Source organism: Microcebus murinus, chromosome 17 (assembly GCF_040939455.1).
Source record: "Microcebus murinus isolate Inina chromosome 17, M.murinus_Inina_mat1.0, whole genome shotgun sequence".
Lineage (NCBI taxonomy): Eukaryota > Metazoa > Chordata > Mammalia > Primates > Cheirogaleidae > Microcebus > Microcebus murinus.
The window spans coordinates 60,911,087-60,937,192 of NC_134120.1; the positions used below are offsets into that span (position 1 = coordinate 60,911,087).

The 26,106-nt window shown below is 62.5% G+C and overlaps 7 pseudogenes; all 7 read left to right on the top strand.

Annotated features, from left to right (window-relative positions):
* The first annotated feature begins 144 nt into the window (after positions 1 to 144).
* On the top strand, positions 145 to 263 carry LOC142861693 (uncharacterized; annotated as a pseudogene).
* Positions 264 to 4,105: 3,842 nt separating this feature from the next.
* On the top strand, positions 4,106 to 4,224 carry LOC142861694 (uncharacterized; annotated as a pseudogene).
* Positions 4,225 to 8,066: 3,842 nt separating this feature from the next.
* On the top strand, positions 8,067 to 8,185 carry LOC142861695 (uncharacterized; annotated as a pseudogene).
* A 3,842-nt stretch (positions 8,186 to 12,027) lies between these two features.
* LOC142861696 (uncharacterized) lies at positions 12,028 to 12,146 on the top strand (annotated as a pseudogene).
* A 3,842-nt stretch (positions 12,147 to 15,988) lies between these two features.
* On the top strand, positions 15,989 to 16,107 carry LOC142861697 (uncharacterized; annotated as a pseudogene).
* A 3,842-nt stretch (positions 16,108 to 19,949) lies between these two features.
* Positions 19,950 to 20,068, top strand: LOC142861699 (uncharacterized; annotated as a pseudogene).
* A 3,842-nt stretch (positions 20,069 to 23,910) lies between these two features.
* Positions 23,911 to 24,029, top strand: LOC142861700 (uncharacterized; annotated as a pseudogene).
* Positions 24,030 to 26,106: the final 2,077 nt, after the last annotated feature.

The following is a 26,106-nucleotide window of genomic DNA, read 5'->3' on the forward strand; positions in this document are numbered from 1 at the left end:
CCTGTCACCCCGTCCCTCGGAGCCCACGGGACCCGGCCGGCGAACTCAACAGGCCCGGCCCGGCGCGGGGCCTGGGGCGGGAGGAGGCGGCGGGGAAGCGCAGAGAGGCTCGGCTTCTCGAGCGGGGCAGGGGCGCCCTCCGCCGTCCACGACCACACCACCCCGAACGCGCCCGATCCCGTCTGGTCTCGGAAGCTAAGCAGGGTCGGGCCTGGTTAGAACTTGGATGGGAGACCGCCCGGGAATACCGGGTGCCGTAGGCTTCTTCTTCTTTTTTTTTTTTTTTTGCCTCTGGTTCTGTCGCGTTTCTGGGAGTGCGGGGGCGGCCCGGGGTGGGGGTGACCCCCACCCTCAGCGCCCGCCGCGGTGCCTGGCGCCCCAGCCCGCACCGTGGGGCCTCCTCTTGTCCCGAGCCGTGACACCGCCGCCACGCGGCAGCATGCGTGGCTTCTGGACAGTCAGGTCTCAGACCAAAGGTCTGCTCTGTGGGAGCCGACACGCTGGAGGAAACCTTGAGAGTCTGAGAGGGGAGGGAGTTCCAGAAGAAGGCCTGGATGTCATTTTGAGGGAGTATGTGACCAGAACTCGTCCCGTTGCTTTTGGGGTTCTATGGGCTACACGTAGGAATCTTTGGTGGTGGCACCTGATGTTCGGGCATCCGGAGTCACACCCAGACCTGCTCCACAGGCCTCCTTTTACTTTTCTCTTCGGATTCATTTTTTTTTTTTTTTTTTTTTGAGACAGAGTCTCGGTTTGTTGCCCAGGCTAGAGTGAGTGCCGTGGCGTCAGCCTAGCTCACAGCAACTTCAAACTCCTGGGCTCGAGTGATCCTTCTGCCTCAGCCTCCCGGGTAGCTGGGACTGCAGGCATGCGCCACCATGCCCCGCTAATTTTTTATATATATATCAGTTGGCCAATTAATTTCTTTCTATTTATAGTAGAGACGGGGTCTCGCTCTTGCTCAGGCTGGTTTTGAACTCCTGACCTTGAGCAATCCGCCCGCCTCGGCCTCCCAAGAGCTAGGATTACAGGCGTGAGCCACAGCGCCCGGCCGGATTCATTATTTTTAAAAAGTGTCTCTTATCTCTATTATTGCATTTTCTTTTCTCTCTCTTTTCAAGCAGATGATGGGAGTCCAAGTTTTAAGGTGACATGTGTTGCCCGTGCCCCCCTCCCCCCCCCGTGTTCTTATTCATTTACCTCTCATGTTGCTCCAGCATATTGTGGGGGCACCAATGTTAAGGTCGGGTGCGTTGCCCTCTCCCAGCCTCCCCCCTCGGGTCAGAGCTTCAAGTGCGCCCATCCCCCAGTCGGTGCGCACCCACCCCATTCCTAATGGATGTGTATGCCCATCCCCTCCCCCCACCCGCCCGACACCCACCCGAAGAAGGTGATTCCTCTGTGTCCACTTAGGTGTCCATCGGTTCGTACCCATTTGCTGGTGAGCGCGAGCACGTGGTGCTCGTGTGTCCATTCTTGGGATACTTGGCTTACTGGAACGGGTTCCAGCTCTGGCCAGGAGAACCACGAGAGGTGCCCCCTCACCGCTGCTCCTCATAGCCGAATAGCACTCCGTGGTGTCCACGCGCCACATTTTATTTACCCACTCGTGGGTCGATGGGCACTCGGGTGGCTTCCAGGTCTTTGCGATTGTGACTTGTGCCCTGACTCTAACCCTAACCCTTACCCAGCCCGTCTCCTCCACGGCCCCTGCCTGACTGACTCCTTCCCGCCCGGCCTGTCACCTGTCACCGTCCTCTGCCCCTGCCTGACACGCTCCTCCCCGCCCGGGCCGTCACCGTCCTCGGCCCCTGCCTGACGGGGCTCCTCCGTCGCCTGGGCCTTCCAAGGGCTTGGTGTGGACGCTGGTTCCAGGACGCCCTCCCAGGAACCCGGTAGCAGGGCGGCCGCAGCGTCTCGCGCAACCCAACCGTCCGCCGGCTGGCCGCCGTCGCTAAGTGGCCTGCGGGGGACGTGCTCCCGCTGTGCCGTGGGGGCCCAGCCTGGTGTCTTCTCTGAGGCCCCACGGCTGCCGCTCCCCGCAAGGGGATAGCCGCGGAGGTGGGGACCGCCTCCTCGTGGGGACGTACACCCAGCTCTCCACGTCGGATTCCGGGGCTCTCTGTCCTGCCAGAAGGCCCAGCTGGCCTGCGGGTCCTTAGAGTGGCAAAAACATCCGAAAACTGAGATTGAGGGTCCGGTGGGTGTCTGCACTTTTGTGCTGGGCACCCCAGGGAGGCCCGGGGGCTGGCTGGACAATGCGGTCTGCTGGGCTGGGGGGGGTTTGGAGGAGCAACTGATGCCCTTTGCACTTTGGGTAGCAAGTGTCTGAGGTGTCTCTGGGCCCTGTGCCATGTGGGGGCGGGGGCGGGGGCGGGGTGGGAGGAGGAGGAGGAGGAGGAGGAGGAGGAGGAGGTGGGAAGGGCCGTGGCCTGCAGTCGTGTTCCCCGGGGTGGCACAGCATGTGGCTTCTTCCACAGGCTGCTTGGCCTGGGCTCCCTGCACCTGGGCCTTTGGAGGACTGGCCCTGTGCTTGCCAACACTTCCTGCAGGGACCCAGAGCTGGGAGGTTGCATCTCTCAGCCCTGGGTCGGGCAGAGCCCCAGCGGGCCATGCCCACAACCTCTCTCAGCACGGGTCCCCCAGAAGGCTCCTTTGGGACCAGGATTCTCTTGCGGGTGACTCTTTAAGGTCTGGCCCCTGGATGGAGGGGCACCAGGAGTAGAGGAGCAGGAAGGGGAAGGGGGTGGCCATGCGAGGGGACACTTTGAGGCCAAGTCCCAGCTTCAGCCTGATCCTCCTGGGAACCCCGGGGTGGACATCACACCTCCTGGTTGCCCCGCTCTGAGACAAGGAGCCGGGCTTCGCATTCCCACAGCAGCCAGTCGTGGGCTGAGGACACCTGGGGCGTTGGGAACTCCCTGGCTTCTCCTTGGATTAACATCTGGAGCTGCTTGTGAATTGTGCCGCCACACACACCCGAGTGCAGGTGTCTTCTGCACAGACTGCGGGCCTCGCTCTTCTGAATGCCGCTAGCTCGCCACCCACCCACGGGAGAACCTGGTCAGGGTACTTTCTCTCAGGGGCAGACTCTCATCCGGGCGGGGGGCTACCGGTGTCTCTGTTTGCTCCTTTCTTTCTTCCATTTCGGGAAAGGCTTCCTTACTGGGTGTGGAAATCTCCTATGCCTTTCCTCGCCTATTCTGTCGGCTCTAAAATTCTCTTTCGGTTGCCACCCTCACAGATGGATTAGGAAACTCTTTGCGGTGCACTCATTAGTGAAATGACCTCAATGACGCTGGAATCCAATATCTAATCGCCGATTTTTAGCGAGTCCACACGCCAGGGTGGTTGGGGTCCAATGCAGCCCCGGCCAGGCCCAGGCCCCTTGGACTGGGCCACAGGAGGACACAGAGGAGGGTCCCGGCCCCCACGGTAGCGGTGCGGGCAGTTCTCCAAGGGCTTGGGTGTTTTCCAGAGGGAGGAGATGGAGGGGACTGATTTCTTCAGCGCCCCACAGACCACGCCACCCCACCCCACCCATGGGACACATCCCGAGAGAGAGAGAGAGACGCCCCATACACTGGCTCCCCTCCCCCGTGCGCTGTGCCCCAGCCCTGGCCCGGGGGAATAGGCGGCCGCGGGGCCACAGGGTGGGGGGCACAGCTGAAAGGGGTTGTGGGGGAGGGCGGCCCCTGGCTGGGGTCAAAGGGCGAGCGCCCCGCCCCGCCCACCCGCCCGTGCGCAGTCAGCGGCCCCGGAGGCGCGCTGGGGGTGGGGGGCGGGGAGGTGAAGGAGGCCAGGCGAGGAGAGGAGGGGGGCTGGAAGGTCTCCACCTTGGCGGGTCCAGCCGTGGAGGCGCATCTTGTGTGAGTGTGAGTGAGTGAGTGAGTGTGAGTGTGAGTGTGTGTGTATAGAGAGACAGCCCCCAACCCCGGCCCGCCGCTCCCTGCCCGCCCCGCCTGTCACCCCGTCCCTCGGAGCCCACGGGACCCGGCCGGCGAACTCAACAGGCCCGGCCCGGCGCGGGGCCTGGGGCGGGAGGAGGCGGCGGGGAAGCGCAGAGAGGCTCGGCTTCTCGAGCGGGGCAGGGGCGCCCTCCGCCGTCCACGACCACACCACCCCGAACGCGCCCGATCCCGTCTGGTCTCGGAAGCTAAGCAGGGTCGGGCCTGGTTAGAACTTGGATGGGAGACCGCCCGGGAATACCGGGTGCCGTAGGCTTCTTCTTCTTTTTTTTTTTTTTTTGCCTCTGGTTCTGTCGCGTTTCTGGGAGTGCGGGGGCGGCCCGGGGTGGGGGTGACCCCCACCCTCAGCGCCCGCCGCGGTGCCTGGCGCCCCAGCCCGCACCGTGGGGCCTCCTCTTGTCCCGAGCCGTGACACCGCCGCCACGCGGCAGCATGCGTGGCTTCTGGACAGTCAGGTCTCAGACCAAAGGTCTGCTCTGTGGGAGCCGACACGCTGGAGGAAACCTTGAGAGTCTGAGAGGGGAGGGAGTTCCAGAAGAAGGCCTGGATGTCATTTTGAGGGAGTATGTGACCAGAACTCGTCCCGTTGCTTTTGGGGTTCTATGGGCTACACGTAGGAATCTTTGGTGGTGGCACCTGATGTTCGGGCATCCGGAGTCACACCCAGACCTGCTCCACAGGCCTCCTTTTACTTTTCTCTTCGGATTCATTTTTTTTTTTTTTTTTTTTTGAGACAGAGTCTCGGTTTGTTGCCCAGGCTAGAGTGAGTGCCGTGGCGTCAGCCTAGCTCACAGCAACTTCAAACTCCTGGGCTCGAGTGATCCTTCTGCCTCAGCCTCCCGGGTAGCTGGGACTGCAGGCATGCGCCACCATGCCCCGCTAATTTTTTATATATATATCAGTTGGCCAATTAATTTCTTTCTATTTATAGTAGAGACGGGGTCTCGCTCTTGCTCAGGCTGGTTTTGAACTCCTGACCTTGAGCAATCCGCCCGCCTCGGCCTCCCAAGAGCTAGGATTACAGGCGTGAGCCACAGCGCCCGGCCGGATTCATTATTTTTAAAAAGTGTCTCTTATCTCTATTATTGCATTTTCTTTTCTCTCTCTTTTCAAGCAGATGATGGGAGTCCAAGTTTTAAGGTGACATGTGTTGCCCGTGCCCCCCTCCCCCCCCCGTGTTCTTATTCATTTACCTCTCATGTTGCTCCAGCATATTGTGGGGGCACCAATGTTAAGGTCGGGTGCGTTGCCCTCTCCCAGCCTCCCCCCTCGGGTCAGAGCTTCAAGTGCGCCCATCCCCCAGTCGGTGCGCACCCACCCCATTCCTAATGGATGTGTATGCCCATCCCCTCCCCCCACCCGCCCGACACCCACCCGAAGAAGGTGATTCCTCTGTGTCCACTTAGGTGTCCATCGGTTCGTACCCATTTGCTGGTGAGCGCGAGCACGTGGTGCTCGTGTGTCCATTCTTGGGATACTTGGCTTACTGGAACGGGTTCCAGCTCTGGCCAGGAGAACCACGAGAGGTGCCCCCTCACCGCTGCTCCTCATAGCCGAATAGCACTCCGTGGTGTCCACGCGCCACATTTTATTTACCCACTCGTGGGTCGATGGGCACTCGGGTGGCTTCCAGGTCTTTGCGATTGTGACTTGTGCCCTGACTCTAACCCTAACCCTTACCCAGCCCGTCTCCTCCACGGCCCCTGCCTGACTGACTCCTTCCCGCCCGGCCTGTCACCTGTCACCGTCCTCTGCCCCTGCCTGACACGCTCCTCCCCGCCCGGGCCGTCACCGTCCTCGGCCCCTGCCTGACGGGGCTCCTCCGTCGCCTGGGCCTTCCAAGGGCTTGGTGTGGACGCTGGTTCCAGGACGCCCTCCCAGGAACCCGGTAGCAGGGCGGCCGCAGCGTCTCGCGCAACCCAACCGTCCGCCGGCTGGCCGCCGTCGCTAAGTGGCCTGCGGGGGACGTGCTCCCGCTGTGCCGTGGGGGCCCAGCCTGGTGTCTTCTCTGAGGCCCCACGGCTGCCGCTCCCCGCAAGGGGATAGCCGCGGAGGTGGGGACCGCCTCCTCGTGGGGACGTACACCCAGCTCTCCACGTCGGATTCCGGGGCTCTCTGTCCTGCCAGAAGGCCCAGCTGGCCTGCGGGTCCTTAGAGTGGCAAAAACATCCGAAAACTGAGATTGAGGGTCCGGTGGGTGTCTGCACTTTTGTGCTGGGCACCCCAGGGAGGCCCGGGGGCTGGCTGGACAATGCGGTCTGCTGGGCTGGGGGGGGTTTGGAGGAGCAACTGATGCCCTTTGCACTTTGGGTAGCAAGTGTCTGAGGTGTCTCTGGGCCCTGTGCCATGTGGGGGCGGGGGCGGGGGCGGGGTGGGAGGAGGAGGAGGAGGAGGAGGAGGAGGAGGAGGTGGGAAGGGCCGTGGCCTGCAGTCGTGTTCCCCGGGGTGGCACAGCATGTGGCTTCTTCCACAGGCTGCTTGGCCTGGGCTCCCTGCACCTGGGCCTTTGGAGGACTGGCCCTGTGCTTGCCAACACTTCCTGCAGGGACCCAGAGCTGGGAGGTTGCATCTCTCAGCCCTGGGTCGGGCAGAGCCCCAGCGGGCCATGCCCACAACCTCTCTCAGCACGGGTCCCCCAGAAGGCTCCTTTGGGACCAGGATTCTCTTGCGGGTGACTCTTTAAGGTCTGGCCCCTGGATGGAGGGGCACCAGGAGTAGAGGAGCAGGAAGGGGAAGGGGGTGGCCATGCGAGGGGACACTTTCAGGCCAAGTCCCAGCTTCAGCCTGATCCTCCTGGGAACCCCGGGGTGGACATCACACCTCCTGGTTGCCCCGCTCTGAGACAAGGAGCCGGGCTTCGCATTCCCACAGCAGCCAGTCGTGGGCTGAGGACACCTGGGGCGTTGGGAACTCCCTGGCTTCTCCTTGGATTAACATCTGGAGCTGCTTGTGAATTGTGCCGCCACACACACCCGAGTGCAGGTGTCTTCTGCACAGACTGCGGGCCTCGCTCTTCTGAATGCCGCTAGCTCGCCACCCACCCACGGGAGAACCTGGTCAGGGTACTTTCTCTCAGGGGCAGACTCTCATCCGGGCGGGGGGCTACCGGTGTCTCTGTTTGCTCCTTTCTTTCTTCCATTTCGGGAAAGGCTTCCTTACTGGGTGTGGAAATCTCCTATGCCTTTCCTCGCCTATTCTGTCGGCTCTAAAATTCTCTTTCGGTTGCCACCCTCACAGATGGATTAGGAAACTCTTTGCGGTGCACTCATTAGTGAAATGACCTCAATGACGCTGGAATCCAATATCTAATCGCCGATTTTTAGCGAGTCCACACGCCAGGGTGGTTGGGGTCCAATGCAGCCCCGGCCAGGCCCAGGCCCCTTGGACTGGGCCACAGGAGGACACAGAGGAGGGTCCCGGCCCCCACGGTAGCGGTGCGGGCAGTTCTCCAAGGGCTTGGGTGTTTTCCAGAGGGAGGAGATGGAGGGGACTGATTTCTTCAGCGCCCCACAGACCACGCCACCCCACCCCACCCATGGGACACATCCCGAGAGAGAGAGAGAGACGCCCCATACACTGGCTCCCCTCCCCCGTGCGCTGTGCCCCAGCCCTGGCCCGGGGGAATAGGCGGCCGCGGGGCCACAGGGTGGGGGGCACAGCTGAAAGGGGTTGTGGGGGAGGGCGGCCCCTGGCTGGGGTCAAAGGGCGAGCGCCCCGCCCCGCCCACCCGCCCGTGCGCAGTCAGCGGCCCCGGAGGCGCGCTGGGGGTGGGGGGCGGGGAGGTGAAGGAGGCCAGGCGAGGAGAGGAGGGGGGCTGGAAGGTCTCCACCTTGGCGGGTCCAGCCGTGGAGGCGCATCTTGTGTGAGTGTGAGTGAGTGAGTGAGTGTGAGTGTGAGTGTGTGTGTATAGAGAGACAGCCCCCAACCCCGGCCCGCCGCTCCCTGCCCGCCCCGCCTGTCACCCCGTCCCTCGGAGCCCACGGGACCCGGCCGGCGAACTCAACAGGCCCGGCCCGGCGCGGGGCCTGGGGCGGGAGGAGGCGGCGGGGAAGCGCAGAGAGGCTCGGCTTCTCGAGCGGGGCAGGGGCGCCCTCCGCCGTCCACGACCACACCACCCCGAACGCGCCCGATCCCGTCTGGTCTCGGAAGCTAAGCAGGGTCGGGCCTGGTTAGAACTTGGATGGGAGACCGCCCGGGAATACCGGGTGCCGTAGGCTTCTTCTTCTTTTTTTTTTTTTTTTGCCTCTGGTTCTGTCGCGTTTCTGGGAGTGCGGGGGCGGCCCGGGGTGGGGGTGACCCCCACCCTCAGCGCCCGCCGCGGTGCCTGGCGCCCCAGCCCGCACCGTGGGGCCTCCTCTTGTCCCGAGCCGTGACACCGCCGCCACGCGGCAGCATGCGTGGCTTCTGGACAGTCAGGTCTCAGACCAAAGGTCTGCTCTGTGGGAGCCGACACGCTGGAGGAAACCTTGAGAGTCTGAGAGGGGAGGGAGTTCCAGAAGAAGGCCTGGATGTCATTTTGAGGGAGTATGTGACCAGAACTCGTCCCGTTGCTTTTGGGGTTCTATGGGCTACACGTAGGAATCTTTGGTGGTGGCACCTGATGTTCGGGCATCCGGAGTCACACCCAGACCTGCTCCACAGGCCTCCTTTTACTTTTCTCTTCGGATTCATTTTTTTTTTTTTTTTTTTTTGAGACAGAGTCTCGGTTTGTTGCCCAGGCTAGAGTGAGTGCCGTGGCGTCAGCCTAGCTCACAGCAACTTCAAACTCCTGGGCTCGAGTGATCCTTCTGCCTCAGCCTCCCGGGTAGCTGGGACTGCAGGCATGCGCCACCATGCCCCGCTAATTTTTTATATATATATCAGTTGGCCAATTAATTTCTTTCTATTTATAGTAGAGACGGGGTCTCGCTCTTGCTCAGGCTGGTTTTGAACTCCTGACCTTGAGCAATCCGCCCGCCTCGGCCTCCCAAGAGCTAGGATTACAGGCGTGAGCCACAGCGCCCGGCCGGATTCATTATTTTTAAAAAGTGTCTCTTATCTCTATTATTGCATTTTCTTTTCTCTCTCTTTTCAAGCAGATGATGGGAGTCCAAGTTTTAAGGTGACATGTGTTGCCCGTGCCCCCCTCCCCCCCCCGTGTTCTTATTCATTTACCTCTCATGTTGCTCCAGCATATTGTGGGGGCACCAATGTTAAGGTCGGGTGCGTTGCCCTCTCCCAGCCTCCCCCCTCGGGTCAGAGCTTCAAGTGCGCCCATCCCCCAGTCGGTGCGCACCCACCCCATTCCTAATGGATGTGTATGCCCATCCCCTCCCCCCACCCGCCCGACACCCACCCGAAGAAGGTGATTCCTCTGTGTCCACTTAGGTGTCCATCGGTTCGTACCCATTTGCTGGTGAGCGCGAGCACGTGGTGCTCGTGTGTCCATTCTTGGGATACTTGGCTTACTGGAACGGGTTCCAGCTCTGGCCAGGAGAACCACGAGAGGTGCCCCCTCACCGCTGCTCCTCATAGCCGAATAGCACTCCGTGGTGTCCACGCGCCACATTTTATTTACCCACTCGTGGGTCGATGGGCACTCGGGTGGCTTCCAGGTCTTTGCGATTGTGACTTGTGCCCTGACTCTAACCCTAACCCTTACCCAGCCCGTCTCCTCCACGGCCCCTGCCTGACTGACTCCTTCCCGCCCGGCCTGTCACCTGTCACCGTCCTCTGCCCCTGCCTGACACGCTCCTCCCCGCCCGGGCCGTCACCGTCCTCGGCCCCTGCCTGACGGGGCTCCTCCGTCGCCTGGGCCTTCCAAGGGCTTGGTGTGGACGCTGGTTCCAGGACGCCCTCCCAGGAACCCGGTAGCAGGGCGGCCGCAGCGTCTCGCGCAACCCAACCGTCCGCCGGCTGGCCGCCGTCGCTAAGTGGCCTGCGGGGGACGTGCTCCCGCTGTGCCGTGGGGGCCCAGCCTGGTGTCTTCTCTGAGGCCCCACGGCTGCCGCTCCCCGCAAGGGGATAGCCGCGGAGGTGGGGACCGCCTCCTCGTGGGGACGTACACCCAGCTCTCCACGTCGGATTCCGGGGCTCTCTGTCCTGCCAGAAGGCCCAGCTGGCCTGCGGGTCCTTAGAGTGGCAAAAACATCCGAAAACTGAGATTGAGGGTCCGGTGGGTGTCTGCACTTTTGTGCTGGGCACCCCAGGGAGGCCCGGGGGCTGGCTGGACAATGCGGTCTGCTGGGCTGGGGGGGGTTTGGAGGAGCAACTGATGCCCTTTGCACTTTGGGTAGCAAGTGTCTGAGGTGTCTCTGGGCCCTGTGCCATGTGGGGGCGGGGGCGGGGGCGGGGTGGGAGGAGGAGGAGGAGGAGGAGGAGGAGGAGGAGGTGGGAAGGGCCGTGGCCTGCAGTCGTGTTCCCCGGGGTGGCACAGCATGTGGCTTCTTCCACAGGCTGCTTGGCCTGGGCTCCCTGCACCTGGGCCTTTGGAGGACTGGCCCTGTGCTTGCCAACACTTCCTGCAGGGACCCAGAGCTGGGAGGTTGCATCTCTCAGCCCTGGGTCGGGCAGAGCCCCAGCGGGCCATGCCCACAACCTCTCTCAGCACGGGTCCCCCAGAAGGCTCCTTTGGGACCAGGATTCTCTTGCGGGTGACTCTTTAAGGTCTGGCCCCTGGATGGAGGGGCACCAGGAGTAGAGGAGCAGGAAGGGGAAGGGGGTGGCCATGCGAGGGGACACTTTCAGGCCAAGTCCCAGCTTCAGCCTGATCCTCCTGGGAACCCCGGGGTGGACATCACACCTCCTGGTTGCCCCGCTCTGAGACAAGGAGCCGGGCTTCGCATTCCCACAGCAGCCAGTCGTGGGCTGAGGACACCTGGGGCGTTGGGAACTCCCTGGCTTCTCCTTGGATTAACATCTGGAGCTGCTTGTGAATTGTGCCGCCACACACACCCGAGTGCAGGTGTCTTCTGCACAGACTGCGGGCCTCGCTCTTCTGAATGCCGCTAGCTCGCCACCCACCCACGGGAGAACCTGGTCAGGGTACTTTCTCTCAGGGGCAGACTCTCATCCGGGCGGGGGGCTACCGGTGTCTCTGTTTGCTCCTTTCTTTCTTCCATTTCGGGAAAGGCTTCCTTACTGGGTGTGGAAATCTCCTATGCCTTTCCTCGCCTATTCTGTCGGCTCTAAAATTCTCTTTCGGTTGCCACCCTCACAGATGGATTAGGAAACTCTTTGCGGTGCACTCATTAGTGAAATGACCTCAATGACGCTGGAATCCAATATCTAATCGCCGATTTTTAGCGAGTCCACACGCCAGGGTGGTTGGGGTCCAATGCAGCCCCGGCCAGGCCCAGGCCCCTTGGACTGGGCCACAGGAGGACACAGAGGAGGGTCCCGGCCCCCACGGTAGCGGTGCGGGCAGTTCTCCAAGGGCTTGGGTGTTTTCCAGAGGGAGGAGATGGAGGGGACTGATTTCTTCAGCGCCCCACAGACCACGCCACCCCACCCCACCCATGGGACACATCCCGAGAGAGAGAGAGAGACGCCCCATACACTGGCTCCCCTCCCCCGTGCGCTGTGCCCCAGCCCTGGCCCGGGGGAATAGGCGGCCGCGGGGCCACAGGGTGGGGGGCACAGCTGAAAGGGGTTGTGGGGGAGGGCGGCCCCTGGCTGGGGTCAAAGGGCGAGCGCCCCGCCCCGCCCACCCGCCCGTGCGCAGTCAGCGGCCCCGGAGGCGCGCTGGGGGTGGGGGGCGGGGAGGTGAAGGAGGCCAGGCGAGGAGAGGAGGGGGGCTGGAAGGTCTCCACCTTGGCGGGTCCAGCCGTGGAGGCGCATCTTGTGTGAGTGTGAGTGAGTGAGTGAGTGTGAGTGTGAGTGTGTGTGTATAGAGAGACAGCCCCCAACCCCGGCCCGCCGCTCCCTGCCCGCCCCGCCTGTCACCCCGTCCCTCGGAGCCCACGGGACCCGGCCGGCGAACTCAACAGGCCCGGCCCGGCGCGGGGCCTGGGGCGGGAGGAGGCGGCGGGGAAGCGCAGAGAGGCTCGGCTTCTCGAGCGGGGCAGGGGCGCCCTCCGCCGTCCACGACCACACCACCCCGAACGCGCCCGATCCCGTCTGGTCTCGGAAGCTAAGCAGGGTCGGGCCTGGTTAGAACTTGGATGGGAGACCGCCCGGGAATACCGGGTGCCGTAGGCTTCTTCTTCTTTTTTTTTTTTTTTTGCCTCTGGTTCTGTCGCGTTTCTGGGAGTGCGGGGGCGGCCCGGGGTGGGGGTGACCCCCACCCTCAGCGCCCGCCGCGGTGCCTGGCGCCCCAGCCCGCACCGTGGGGCCTCCTCTTGTCCCGAGCCGTGACACCGCCGCCACGCGGCAGCATGCGTGGCTTCTGGACAGTCAGGTCTCAGACCAAAGGTCTGCTCTGTGGGAGCCGACACGCTGGAGGAAACCTTGAGAGTCTGAGAGGGGAGGGAGTTCCAGAAGAAGGCCTGGATGTCATTTTGAGGGAGTATGTGACCAGAACTCGTCCCGTTGCTTTTGGGGTTCTATGGGCTACACGTAGGAATCTTTGGTGGTGGCACCTGATGTTCGGGCATCCGGAGTCACACCCAGACCTGCTCCACAGGCCTCCTTTTACTTTTCTCTTCGGATTCATTTTTTTTTTTTTTTTTTTTTGAGACAGAGTCTCGGTTTGTTGCCCAGGCTAGAGTGAGTGCCGTGGCGTCAGCCTAGCTCACAGCAACTTCAAACTCCTGGGCTCGAGTGATCCTTCTGCCTCAGCCTCCCGGGTAGCTGGGACTGCAGGCATGCGCCACCATGCCCCGCTAATTTTTTATATATATATCAGTTGGCCAATTAATTTCTTTCTATTTATAGTAGAGACGGGGTCTCGCTCTTGCTCAGGCTGGTTTTGAACTCCTGACCTTGAGCAATCCGCCCGCCTCGGCCTCCCAAGAGCTAGGATTACAGGCGTGAGCCACAGCGCCCGGCCGGATTCATTATTTTTAAAAAGTGTCTCTTATCTCTATTATTGCATTTTCTTTTCTCTCTCTTTTCAAGCAGATGATGGGAGTCCAAGTTTTAAGGTGACATGTGTTGCCCGTGCCCCCCTCCCCCCCCCGTGTTCTTATTCATTTACCTCTCATGTTGCTCCAGCATATTGTGGGGGCACCAATGTTAAGGTCGGGTGCGTTGCCCTCTCCCAGCCTCCCCCCTCGGGTCAGAGCTTCAAGTGCGCCCATCCCCCAGTCGGTGCGCACCCACCCCATTCCTAATGGATGTGTATGCCCATCCCCTCCCCCCACCCGCCCGACACCCACCCGAAGAAGGTGATTCCTCTGTGTCCACTTAGGTGTCCATCGGTTCGTACCCATTTGCTGGTGAGCGCGAGCACGTGGTGCTCGTGTGTCCATTCTTGGGATACTTGGCTTACTGGAACGGGTTCCAGCTCTGGCCAGGAGAACCACGAGAGGTGCCCCCTCACCGCTGCTCCTCATAGCCGAATAGCACTCCGTGGTGTCCACGCGCCACATTTTATTTACCCACTCGTGGGTCGATGGGCACTCGGGTGGCTTCCAGGTCTTTGCGATTGTGACTTGTGCCCTGACTCTAACCCTAACCCTTACCCAGCCCGTCTCCTCCACGGCCCCTGCCTGACTGACTCCTTCCCGCCCGGCCTGTCACCTGTCACCGTCCTCTGCCCCTGCCTGACACGCTCCTCCCCGCCCGGGCCGTCACCGTCCTCGGCCCCTGCCTGACGGGGCTCCTCCGTCGCCTGGGCCTTCCAAGGGCTTGGTGTGGACGCTGGTTCCAGGACGCCCTCCCAGGAACCCGGTAGCAGGGCGGCCGCAGCGTCTCGCGCAACCCAACCGTCCGCCGGCTGGCCGCCGTCGCTAAGTGGCCTGCGGGGGACGTGCTCCCGCTGTGCCGTGGGGGCCCAGCCTGGTGTCTTCTCTGAGGCCCCACGGCTGCCGCTCCCCGCAAGGGGATAGCCGCGGAGGTGGGGACCGCCTCCTCGTGGGGACGTACACCCAGCTCTCCACGTCGGATTCCGGGGCTCTCTGTCCTGCCAGAAGGCCCAGCTGGCCTGCGGGTCCTTAGAGTGGCAAAAACATCCGAAAACTGAGATTGAGGGTCCGGTGGGTGTCTGCACTTTTGTGCTGGGCACCCCAGGGAGGCCCGGGGGCTGGCTGGACAATGCGGTCTGCTGGGCTGGGGGGGGTTTGGAGGAGCAACTGATGCCCTTTGCACTTTGGGTAGCAAGTGTCTGAGGTGTCTCTGGGCCCTGTGCCATGTGGGGGCGGGGGCGGGGGCGGGGTGGGAGGAGGAGGAGGAGGAGGAGGAGGAGGAGGAGGTGGGAAGGGCCGTGGCCTGCAGTCGTGTTCCCCGGGGTGGCACAGCATGTGGCTTCTTCCACAGGCTGCTTGGCCTGGGCTCCCTGCACCTGGGCCTTTGGAGGACTGGCCCTGTGCTTGCCAACACTTCCTGCAGGGACCCAGAGCTGGGAGGTTGCATCTCTCAGCCCTGGGTCGGGCAGAGCCCCAGCGGGCCATGCCCACAACCTCTCTCAGCACGGGTCCCCCAGAAGGCTCCTTTGGGACCAGGATTCTCTTGCGGGTGACTCTTTAAGGTCTGGCCCCTGGATGGAGGGGCACCAGGAGTAGAGGAGCAGGAAGGGGAAGGGGGTGGCCATGCGAGGGGACACTTTCAGGCCAAGTCCCAGCTTCAGCCTGATCCTCCTGGGAACCCCGGGGTGGACATCACACCTCCTGGTTGCCCCGCTCTGAGACAAGGAGCCGGGCTTCGCATTCCCACAGCAGCCAGTCGTGGGCTGAGGACACCTGGGGCGTTGGGAACTCCCTGGCTTCTCCTTGGATTAACATCTGGAGCTGCTTGTGAATTGTGCCGCCACACACACCCGAGTGCAGGTGTCTTCTGCACAGACTGCGGGCCTCGCTCTTCTGAATGCCGCTAGCTCGCCACCCACCCACGGGAGAACCTGGTCAGGGTACTTTCTCTCAGGGGCAGACTCTCATCCGGGCGGGGGGCTACCGGTGTCTCTGTTTGCTCCTTTCTTTCTTCCATTTCGGGAAAGGCTTCCTTACTGGGTGTGGAAATCTCCTATGCCTTTCCTCGCCTATTCTGTCGGCTCTAAAATTCTCTTTCGGTTGCCACCCTCACAGATGGATTAGGAAACTCTTTGCGGTGCACTCATTAGTGAAATGACCTCAATGACGCTGGAATCCAATATCTAATCGCCGATTTTTAGCGAGTCCACACGCCAGGGTGGTTGGGGTCCAATGCAGCCCCGGCCAGGCCCAGGCCCCTTGGACTGGGCCACAGGAGGACACAGAGGAGGGTCCCGGCCCCCACGGTAGCGGTGCGGGCAGTTCTCCAAGGGCTTGGGTGTTTTCCAGAGGGAGGAGATGGAGGGGACTGATTTCTTCAGCGCCCCACAGACCACGCCACCCCACCCCACCCATGGGACACATCCCGAGAGAGAGAGAGAGACGCCCCATACACTGGCTCCCCTCCCCCGTGCGCTGTGCCCCAGCCCTGGCCCGGGGGAATAGGCGGCCGCGGGGCCACAGGGTGGGGGGCACAGCTGAAAGGGGTTGTGGGGGAGGGCGGCCCCTGGCTGGGGTCAAAGGGCGAGCGCCCCGCCCCGCCCACCCGCCCGTGCGCAGTCAGCGGCCCCGGAGGCGCGCTGGGGGTGGGGGGCGGGGAGGTGAAGGAGGCCAGGCGAGGAGAGGAGGGGGGCTGGAAGGTCTCCACCTTGGCGGGTCCAGCCGTGGAGGCGCATCTTGTGTGAGTGTGAGTGAGTGAGTGAGTGTGAGTGTGAGTGTGTGTGTATAGAGAGACAGCCCCCAACCCCGGCCCGCCGCTCCCTGCCCGCCCCGCCTGTCACCCCGTCCCTCGGAGCCCACGGGACCCGGCCGGCGAACTCAACAGGCCCGGCCCGGCGCGGGGCCTGGGGCGGGAGGAGGCGGCGGGGAAGCGCAGAGAGGCTCGGCTTCTCGAGCGGGGCAGGGGCGCCCTCCGCCGTCCACGACCACACCACCCCGAACGCGCCCGATCCCGTCTGGTCTCGGAAGCTAAGCAGGGTCGGGCCTGGTTAGAACTTGGATGGGAGACCGCCCGGGAATACCGGGTGCCGTAGGCTTCTTCTTCTTCTTTTTTTTTTTTTGCCTCTGGTTCTGTCGCGTTTCTGGGAGTGCGGGGGCGGCCCGGGGTGGGGGTGACCCCCACCCTCAGCGCCCGCCGCGGTGCCTGGCGCCCCAGCCCGCACCGTGGGGCCTCCTCTTGTCCCGAGCCGTGACACCGCCGCCACGCGGCAGCATGCGTGGCTTCTGGACAGTCAGGTCTCAGACCAAAGGTCTGCTCTGTGGGAGCCGACACGCTGGAGGAAACCTTGAGAGTCTGAGAGGGGAGGGAGTTCCAGAAGAAGGCCTGGATGTCATTTTGAGGGAGTATGTGACCAGAACTCGTCCCGTTGCTTTTGGGGTTCTATGGGCTACACGTAGGAATCTTTGGTGGTGGCACCTGATGTTCGGGCATCCGGAGTCACACCCAGACCTGCTCCACAGGCCTCCTTTTACTTTTCTCTTCGGATTCATTTTTTTTTTTTTTTTTTTTTGAGACAGAGTCTCGGTTTGTTGCCCAGGCTAGAGTGAGTGCCGTGGCGTCAGCCTAGCTCACAGCAACTTCAAACTCCTGGGCTCGAGTGATCCTTCTGCCTCAGCCTCCCGGGTAGCTGGGACTGCAGGCATGCGCCACCATGCCCCGCTAATTTTTTATATATATATCAGTTGGCCAATTAATTTCTTTCTATTTATAGTAGAGACGGGGTCTCGCTCTTGCTCAGGCTGGTTTTGAACTCCTGACCTTGAGCAATCCGCCCGCCTCGGCCTCCCAAGAGCTAGGATTACAGGCGTGAGCCACAGCGCCCGGCCGGATTCATTATTTTTAAAAAGTGTCTCTTATCTCTATTATTGCATTTTCTTTTCTCTCTCTTTTCAAGCAGATGATGGGAGTCCAAGTTTTAAGGTGACATGTGTTGCCCGTGCCCCCCTCCCCCCCCCGTGTTCTTATTCATTTACCTCTCATGTTGCTCCAGCATATTGTGGGGGCACCAATGTTAAGGTCGGGTGCGTTGCCCTCTCCCAGCCTCCCCCCTCGGGTCAGAGCTTCAAGTGCGCCCATCCCCCAGTCGGTGCGCACCCACCCCATTCCTAATGGATGTGTATGCCCATCCCCTCCCCCCACCCGCCCGACACCCACCCGAAGAAGGTGATTCCTCTGTGTCCACTTAGGTGTCCATCGGTTCGTACCCATTTGCTGGTGAGCGCGAGCACGTGGTGCTCGTGTGTCCATTCTTGGGATACTTGGCTTACTGGAACGGGTTCCAGCTCTGGCCAGGAGAACCACGAGAGGTGCCCCCTCACCGCTGCTCCTCATAGCCGAATAGCACTCCGTGGTGTCCACGCGCCACATTTTATTTACCCACTCGTGGGTCGATGGGCACTCGGGTGGCTTCCAGGTCTTTGCGATTGTGACTTGTGCCCTGACTCTAACCCTAACCCTTACCCAGCCCGTCTCCTCCACGGCCCCTGCCTGACTGACTCCTTCCCGCCCGGCCTGTCACCTGTCACCGTCCTCTGCCCCTGCCTGACACGCTCCTCCCCGCCCGGGCCGTCACCGTCCTCGGCCCCTGCCTGACGGGGCTCCTCCGTCGCCTGGGCCTTCCAAGGGCTTGGTGTGGACGCTGGTTCCAGGACGCCCTCCCAGGAACCCGGTAGCAGGGCGGCCGCAGCGTCTCGCGCAACCCAACCGTCCGCCGGCTGGCCGCCGTCGCTAAGTGGCCTGCGGGGGACGTGCTCCCGCTGTGCCGTGGGGGCCCAGCCTGGTGTCTTCTCTGAGGCCCCACGGCTGCCGCTCCCCGCAAGGGGATAGCCGCGGAGGTGGGGACCGCCTCCTCGTGGGGACGTACACCCAGCTCTCCACGTCGGATTCCGGGGCTCTCTGTCCTGCCAGAAGGCCCAGCTGGCCTGCGGGTCCTTAGAGTGGCAAAAACATCCGAAAACTGAGATTGAGGGTCCGGTGGGTGTCTGCACTTTTGTGCTGGGCACCCCAGGGAGGCCCGGGGGCTGGCTGGACAATGCGGTCTGCTGGGCTGGGGGGGGTTTGGAGGAGCAACTGATGCCCTTTGCACTTTGGGTAGCAAGTGTCTGAGGTGTCTCTGGGCCCTGTGCCATGTGGGGGCGGGGGCGGGGGCGGGGTGGGAGGAGGAGGAGGAGGAGGAGGAGGAGGAGGAGGTGGGAAGGGCCGTGGCCTGCAGTCGTGTTCCCCGGGGTGGCACAGCATGTGGCTTCTTCCACAGGCTGCTTGGCCTGGGCTCCCTGCACCTGGGCCTTTGGAGGACTGGCCCTGTGCTTGCCAACACTTCCTGCAGGGACCCAGAGCTGGGAGGTTGCATCTCTCAGCCCTGGGTCGGGCAGAGCCCCAGCGGGCCATGCCCACAACCTCTCTCAGCACGGGTCCCCCAGAAGGCTCCTTTGGGACCAGGATTCTCTTGCGGGTGACTCTTTAAGGTCTGGCCCCTGGATGGAGGGGCACCAGGAGTAGAGGAGCAGGAAGGGGAAGGGGGTGGCCATGCGAGGGGACACTTTGAGGCCAAGTCCCAGCTTCAGCCTGATCCTCCTGGGAACCCCGGGGTGGACATCACACCTCCTGGTTGCCCCGCTCTGAGACAAGGAGCCGGGCTTCGCATTCCCACAGCAGCCAGTCGTGGGCTGAGGACACCTGGGGCGTTGGGAACTCCCTGGCTTCTCCTTGGATTAACATCTGGAGCTGCTTGTGAATTGTGCCGCCACACACACCCGAGTGCAGGTGTCTTCTGCACAGACTGCGGGCCTCGCTCTTCTGAATGCCGCTAGCTCGCCACCCACCCACGGGAGAACCTGGTCAGGGTACTTTCTCTCAGGGGCAGACTCTCATCCGGGCGGGGGGCTACCGGTGTCTCTGTTTGCTCCTTTCTTTCTTCCATTTCGGGAAAGGCTTCCTTACTGGGTGTGGAAATCTCCTATGCCTTTCCTCGCCTATTCTGTCGGCTCTAAAATTCTCTTTCGGTTGCCACCCTCACAGATGGATTAGGAAACTCTTTGCGGTGCACTCATTAGTGAAATGACCTCAATGACGCTGGAATCCAATATCTAATCGCCGATTTTTAGCGAGTCCACACGCCAGGGTGGTTGGGGTCCAATGCAGCCCCGGCCAGGCCCAGGCCCCTTGGACTGGGCCACAGGAGGACACAGAGGAGGGTCCCGGCCCCCACGGTAGCGGTGCGGGCAGTTCTCCAAGGGCTTGGGTGTTTTCCAGAGGGAGGAGATGGAGGGGACTGATTTCTTCAGCGCCCCACAGACCACGCCACCCCACCCCACCCATGGGACACATCCCGAGAGAGAGAGAGAGAGGCCCCATACACTGGCTCCCCTCCCCCGTGCGCTGTGCCCCAGCCCTGGCCCGGGGGAATAGGCGGCCGCGGGGCCACAGGGTGGGGGGCACAGCTGAAAGGGGTTGTGGGGGAGGGCGGCCCCTGGCTGGGGTCAAAGGGCGAGCGCCCCGCCCCGCCCACCCGCCCGTGCGCAGTCAGCGGCCCCGGAGGCGCGCTGGGGGTGGGGGGCGGGGAGGTGAAGGAGGCCAGGCGAGGAGAGGAGGGGGGCTGGAAGGTCTCCACCTTGGCGGGTCCAGCCGTGGAGGCGCATCTTGTGTGAGTGTGAGTGAGTGAGTGAGTGTGAGTGTGAGTGTGTGTGTATAGAGAGACAGCCCCCAACCCCGGCCCGCCGCTCCCTGCCCGCCCCGCCTGTCACCCCGTCCCTCGGAGCCCACGGGACCCGGCCGGCGAACTCAACAGGCCCGGCCCGGCGCGGGGCCTGGGGCGGGAGGAGGCGGCGGGGAAGCGCAGAGAGGCTCGGCTTCTCGAGCGGGGCAGGGGCGCCCTCCGCCGTCCACGACCACACCACCCCGAACGCGCCCGATCCCGTCTGGTCTCGGAAGCTAAGCAGGGTCGGGCCTGGTTAGAACTTGGATGGGAGACCGCCCGGGAATACCGGGTGCCGTAGGCTTCTTCTTCTTTTTTTTTTTTTTTTGCCTCTGGTTCTGTCGCGTTTCTGGGAGTGCGGGGGCGGCCCGGGGTGGGGGTGACCCCCACCCTCAGCGCCCGCCGCGGTGCCTGGCGCCCCAGCCCGCACCGTGGGGCCTCCTCTTGTCCCGAGCCGTGACACCGCCGCCACGCGGCAGCATGCGTGGCTTCTGGACAGTCAGGTCTCAGACCAAAGGTCTGCTCTGTGGGAGCCGACACGCTGGAGGAAACCTTGAGAGTCTGAGAGGGGAGGGAGTTCCAGAAGAAGGCCTGGATGTCATTTTGAGGGAGTATGTGACCAGAACTCGTCCCGTTGCTTTTGGGGTTCTATGGGCTACACGTAGGAATCTTTGGTGGTGGCACCTGATGTTCGGGCATCCGGAGTCACACCCAGACCTGCTCCACAGGCCTCCTTTTACTTTTCTCTTCGGATTCATTTTTTTTTTTTTTTTTTTTTGAGACAGAGTCTCGGTTTGTTGCCCAGGCTAGAGTGAGTGCCGTGGCGTCAGCCTAGCTCACAGCAACTTCAAACTCCTGGGCTCGAGTGATCCTTCTGCCTCAGCCTCCCGGGTAGCTGGGACTGCAGGCATGCGCCACCATGCCCCGCTAATTTTTTATATATATATCAGTTGGCCAATTAATTTCTTTCTATTTATAGTAGAGACGGGGTCTCGCTCTTGCTCAGGCTGGTTTTGAACTCCTGACCTTGAGCAATCCGCCCGCCTCGGCCTCCCAAGAGCTAGGATTACAGGCGTGAGCCACAGCGCCCGGCCGGATTCATTATTTTTAAAAAGTGTCTCTTATCTCTATTATTGCATTTTCTTTTCTCTCTCTTTTCAAGCAGATGATGGGAGTCCAAGTTTTAAGGTGACATGTGTTGCCCGTGCCCCCCTCCCCCCCCCGTGTTCTTATTCATTTACCTCTCATGTTGCTCCAGCATATTGTGGGGGCACCAATGTTAAGGTCGGGTGCGTTGCCCTCTCCCAGCCTCCCCCCTCGGGTCAGAGCTTCAAGTGCGCCCATCCCCCAGTCGGTGCGCACCCACCCCATTCCTAATGGATGTGTATGCCCATCCCCTCCCCCCACCCGCCCGACACCCACCCGAAGAAGGTGATTCCTCTGTGTCCACTTAGGTGTCCATCGGTTCGTACCCATTTGCTGGTGAGCGCGAGCACGTGGTGCTCGTGTGTCCATTCTTGGGATACTTGGCTTACTGGAACGGGTTCCAGCTCTGGCCAGGAGAACCACGAGAGGTGCCCCCTCACCGCTGCTCCTCATAGCCGAATAGCACTCCGTGGTGTCCACGCGCCACATTTTATTTACCCACTCGTGGGTCGATGGGCACTCGGGTGGCTTCCAGGTCTTTGCGATTGTGACTTGTGCCCTGACTCTAACCCTAACCCTTACCCAGCCCGTCTCCTCCACGGCCCCTGCCTGACTGACTCCTTCCCGCCCGGCCTGTCACCTGTCACCGTCCTCTGCCCCTGCCTGACACGCTCCTCCCCGCCCGGGCCGTCACCGTCCTCGGCCCCTGCCTGACGGGGCTCCTCCGTCGCCTGGGCCTTCCAAGGGCTTGGTGTGGACGCTGGTTCCAGGACGCCCTCCCAGGAACCCGGTAGCAGGGCGGCCGCAGCGTCTCGCGCAACCCAACCGTCCGCCGGCTGGCCGCCGTCGCTAAGTGGCCTGCGGGGGACGTGCTCCCGCTGTGCCGTGGGGGCCCAGCCTGGTGTCTTCTCTGAGGCCCCACGGCTGCCGCTCCCCGCAAGGGGATAGCCGCGGAGGTGGGGACCGCCTCCTCGTGGGGACGTACACCCAGCTCTCCACGTCGGATTCCGGGGCTCTCTGTCCTGCCAGAAGGCCCAGCTGGCCTGCGGGTCCTTAGAGTGGCAAAAACATCCGAAAACTGAGATTGAGGGTCCGGTGGGTGTCTGCACTTTTGTGCTGGGCACCCCAGGGAGGCCCGGGGGCTGGCTGGACAATGCGGTCTGCTGGGCTGGGGGGGGTTTGGAGGAGCAACTGATGCCCTTTGCACTTTGGGTAGCAAGTGTCTGAGGTGTCTCTGGGCCCTGTGCCATGTGGGGGCGGGGGCGGGGGCGGGGTGGGAGGAGGAGGAGGAGGAGGAGGAGGAGGAGGAGGTGGGAAGGGCCGTGGCCTGCAGTCGTGTTCCCCGGGGTGGCACAGCATGTGGCTTCTTCCACAGGCTGCTTGGCCTGGGCTCCCTGCACCTGGGCCTTTGGAGGACTGGCCCTGTGCTTGCCAACACTTCCTGCAGGGACCCAGAGCTGGGAGGTTGCATCTCTCAGCCCTGGGTCGGGCAGAGCCCCAGCGGGCCATGCCCACAACCTCTCTCAGCACGGGTCCCCCAGAAGGCTCCTTTGGGACCAGGATTCTCTTGCGGGTGACTCTTTAAGGTCTGGCCCCTGGATGGAGGGGCACCAGGAGTAGAGGAGCAGGAAGGGGAAGGGGGTGGCCATGCGAGGGGACACTTTCAGGCCAAGTCCCAGCTTCAGCCTGATCCTCCTGGGAACCCCGGGGTGGACATCACACCTCCTGGTTGCCCCGCTCTGAGACAAGGAGCCGGGCTTCGCATTCCCACAGCAGCCAGTCGTGGGCTGAGGACACCTGGGGCGTTGGGAACTCCCTGGCTTCTCCTTGGATTAACATCTGGAGCTGCTTGTGAATTGTGCCGCCACACACACCCGAGTGCAGGTGTCTTCTGCACAGACTGCGGGCCTCGCTCTTCTGAATGCCGCTAGCTCGCCACCCACCCACGGGAGAACCTGGTCAGGGTACTTTCTCTCAGGGGCAGACTCTCATCCGGGCGGGGGGCTACCGGTGTCTCTGTTTGCTCCTTTCTTTCTTCCATTTCGGGAAAGGCTTCCTTACTGGGTGTGGAAATCTCCTATGCCTTTCCTCGCCTATTCTGTCGGCTCTAAAATTCTCTTTCGGTTGCCACCCTCACAGATGGATTAGGAAACTCTTTGCGGTGCACTCATTAGTGAAATGACCTCAATGACGCTGGAATCCAATATCTAATCGCCGATTTTTAGCGAGTCCACACGCCAGGGTGGTTGGGGTCCAATGCAGCCCCGGCCAGGCCCAGGCCCCTTGGACTGGGCCACAGGAGGACACAGAGGAGGGTCCCGGCCCCCACGGTAGCGGTGCGGGCAGTTCTCCAAGGGCTTGGGTGTTTTCCAGAGGGAGGAGATGGAGGGGACTGATTTCTTCAGCGCCCCACAGACCACGCCACCCCACCCCACCCATGGGACACATCCCGAGAGAGAGAGAGAGACGCCCCATACACTGGCTCCCCTCCCCCGTGCGCTGTGCCCCAGCCCTGGCCCGGGGGAATAGGCGGCCGCGGGGCCACAGGGTGGGGGGCACAGCTGAAAGGGGTTGTGGGGGAGGGCGGCCCCTGGCTGGGGTCAAAGGGCGAGCGCCCCGCCCCGCCCACCCGCCCGTGCGCAGTCAGCGGCCCCGGAGGCGCGCTGGGGGTGGGGGGCGGGGAGGTGAAGGAGGCCAGGCGAGGAGAGGAGGGGGGCTGGAAGGTCTCCACCTTGGCGGGTCCAGCCGTGGAGGCGCATCTTGTGTGAGTGTGAGTGAGTGAGTGAGTGTGAGTGTGAGTGTGTGTGTATAGAGAGACAGCCCCCAACCCCGGCCCGCCGCTCCCTGCCCGCCCCGCCTGTCACCCCGTCCCTCGGAGCCCACGGGACCCGGCCGGCGAACTCAACAGGCCCGGCCCGGCGCGGGGCCTGGGGCGGGAGGAGGCGGCGGGGAAGCGCAGAGAGGCTCGGCTTCTCGAGCGGGGCAGGGGCGCCCTCCGCCGTCCACGACCACACCACCCCGAACGCGCCCGATCCCGTCTGGTCTCGGAAGCTAAGCAGGGTCGGGCCTGGTTAGAACTTGGATGGGAGACCGCCCGGGAATACCGGGTGCCGTAGGCTTCTTCTTCTTTTTTTTTTTTTTTTGCCTCTGGTTCTGTCGCGTTTCTGGGAGTGCGGGGGCGGCCCGGGGTGGGGGTGACCCCCACCCTCAGCGCCCGCCGCGGTGCCTGGCGCCCCAGCCCGCACCGTGGGGCCTCCTCTTGTCCCGAGCCGTGACACCGCCGCCACGCGGCAGCATGCGTGGCTTCTGGACAGTCAGGTCTCAGACCAAAGGTCTGCTCTGTGGGAGCCGACACGCTGGAGGAAACCTTGAGAGTCTGAGAGGGGAGGGAGTTCCAGAAGAAGGCCTGGATGTCATTTTGAGGGAGTATGTGACCAGAACTCGTCCCGTTGCTTTTGGGGTTCTATGGGCTACACGTAGGAATCTTTGGTGGTGGCACCTGATGTTCGGGCATCCGGAGTCACACCCAGACCTGCTCCACAGGCCTCCTTTTACTTTTCTCTTCGGATTCATTTTTTTTTTTTTTTTTTTTTGAGACAGAGTCTCGGTTTGTTGCCCAGGCTAGAGTGAGTGCCGTGGCGTCAGCCTAGCTCACAGCAACTTCAAACTCCTGGGCTCGAGTGATCCTTCTGCCTCAGCCTCCCGGGTAGCTGGGACTGCAGGCATGCGCCACCATGCCCCGCTAATTTTTTATATATATATCAGTTGGCCAATTAATTTCTTTCTATTTATAGTAGAGACGGGGTCTCGCTCTTGCTCAGGCTGGTTTTGAACTCCTGACCTTGAGCAATCCGCCCGCCTCGGCCTCCCAAGAGCTAGGATTACAGGCGTGAGCCACAGCGCCCGGCCGGATTCATTATTTTTAAAAAGTGTCTCTTATCTCTATTATTGCATTTTCTTTTCTCTCTCTTTTCAAGCAGATGATGGGAGTCCAAGTTTTAAGGTGACATGTGTTGCCCGTGCCCCCCTCCCCCCCCCGTGTTCTTATTCATTTACCTCTCATGTTGCTCCAGCATATTGTGGGGGCACCAATGTTAAGGTCGGGTGCGTTGCCCTCTCCCAGCCTCCCCCCTCGGGTCAGAGCTTCAAGTGCGCCCATCCCCCAGTCGGTGCGCACCCACCCCATTCCTAATGGATGTGTATGCCCATCCCCTCCCCCCACCCGCCCGACACCCACCCGAAGAAGGTGATTCCTCTGTGTCCACTTAGGTGTCCATCGGTTCGTACCCATTTGCTGGTGAGCGCGAGCACGTGGTGCTCGTGTGTCCATTCTTGGGATACTTGGCTTACTGGAACGGGTTCCAGCTCTGGCCAGGAGAACCACGAGAGGTGCCCCCTCACCGCTGCTCCTCATAGCCGAATAGCACTCCGTGGTGTCCACGCGCCACATTTTATTTACCCACTCGTGGGTCGATGGGCACTCGGGTGGCTTCCAGGTCTTTGCGATTGTGACTTGTGCCCTGACTCTAACCCTAACCCTTACCCAGCCCGTCTCCTCCACGGCCCCTGCCTGACTGACTCCTTCCCGCCCGGCCTGTCACCTGTCACCGTCCTCTGCCCCTGCCTGACACGCTCCTCCCCGCCCGGGCCGTCACCGTCCTCGGCCCCTGCCTGACGGGGCTCCTCCGTCGCCTGGGCCTTCCAAGGGCTTGGTGTGGACGCTGGTTCCAGGACGCCCTCCCAGGAACCCGGTAGCAGGGCGGCCGCAGCGTCTCGCGCAACCCAACCGTCCGCCGGCTGGCCGCCGTCGCTAAGTGGCCTGCGGGGGACGTGCTCCCGCTGTGCCGTGGGGGCCCAGCCTGGTGTCTTCTCTGAGGCCCCACGGCTGCCGCTCCCCGCAAGGGGATAGCCGCGGAGGTGGGGACCGCCTCCTCGTGGGGACGTACACCCAGCTCTCCACGTCGGATTCCGGGGCTCTCTGTCCTGCCAGAAGGCCCAGCTGGCCTGCGGGTCCTTAGAGTGGCAAAAACATCCGAAAACTGAGATTGAGGGTCCGGTGGGTGTCTGCACTTTTGTGCTGGGCACCCCAGGGAGGCCCGGGGGCTGGCTGGACAATGCGGTCTGCTGGGCTGGGGGGGGTTTGGAGGAGCAACTGATGCCCTTTGCACTTTGGGTAGCAAGTGTCTGAGGTGTCTC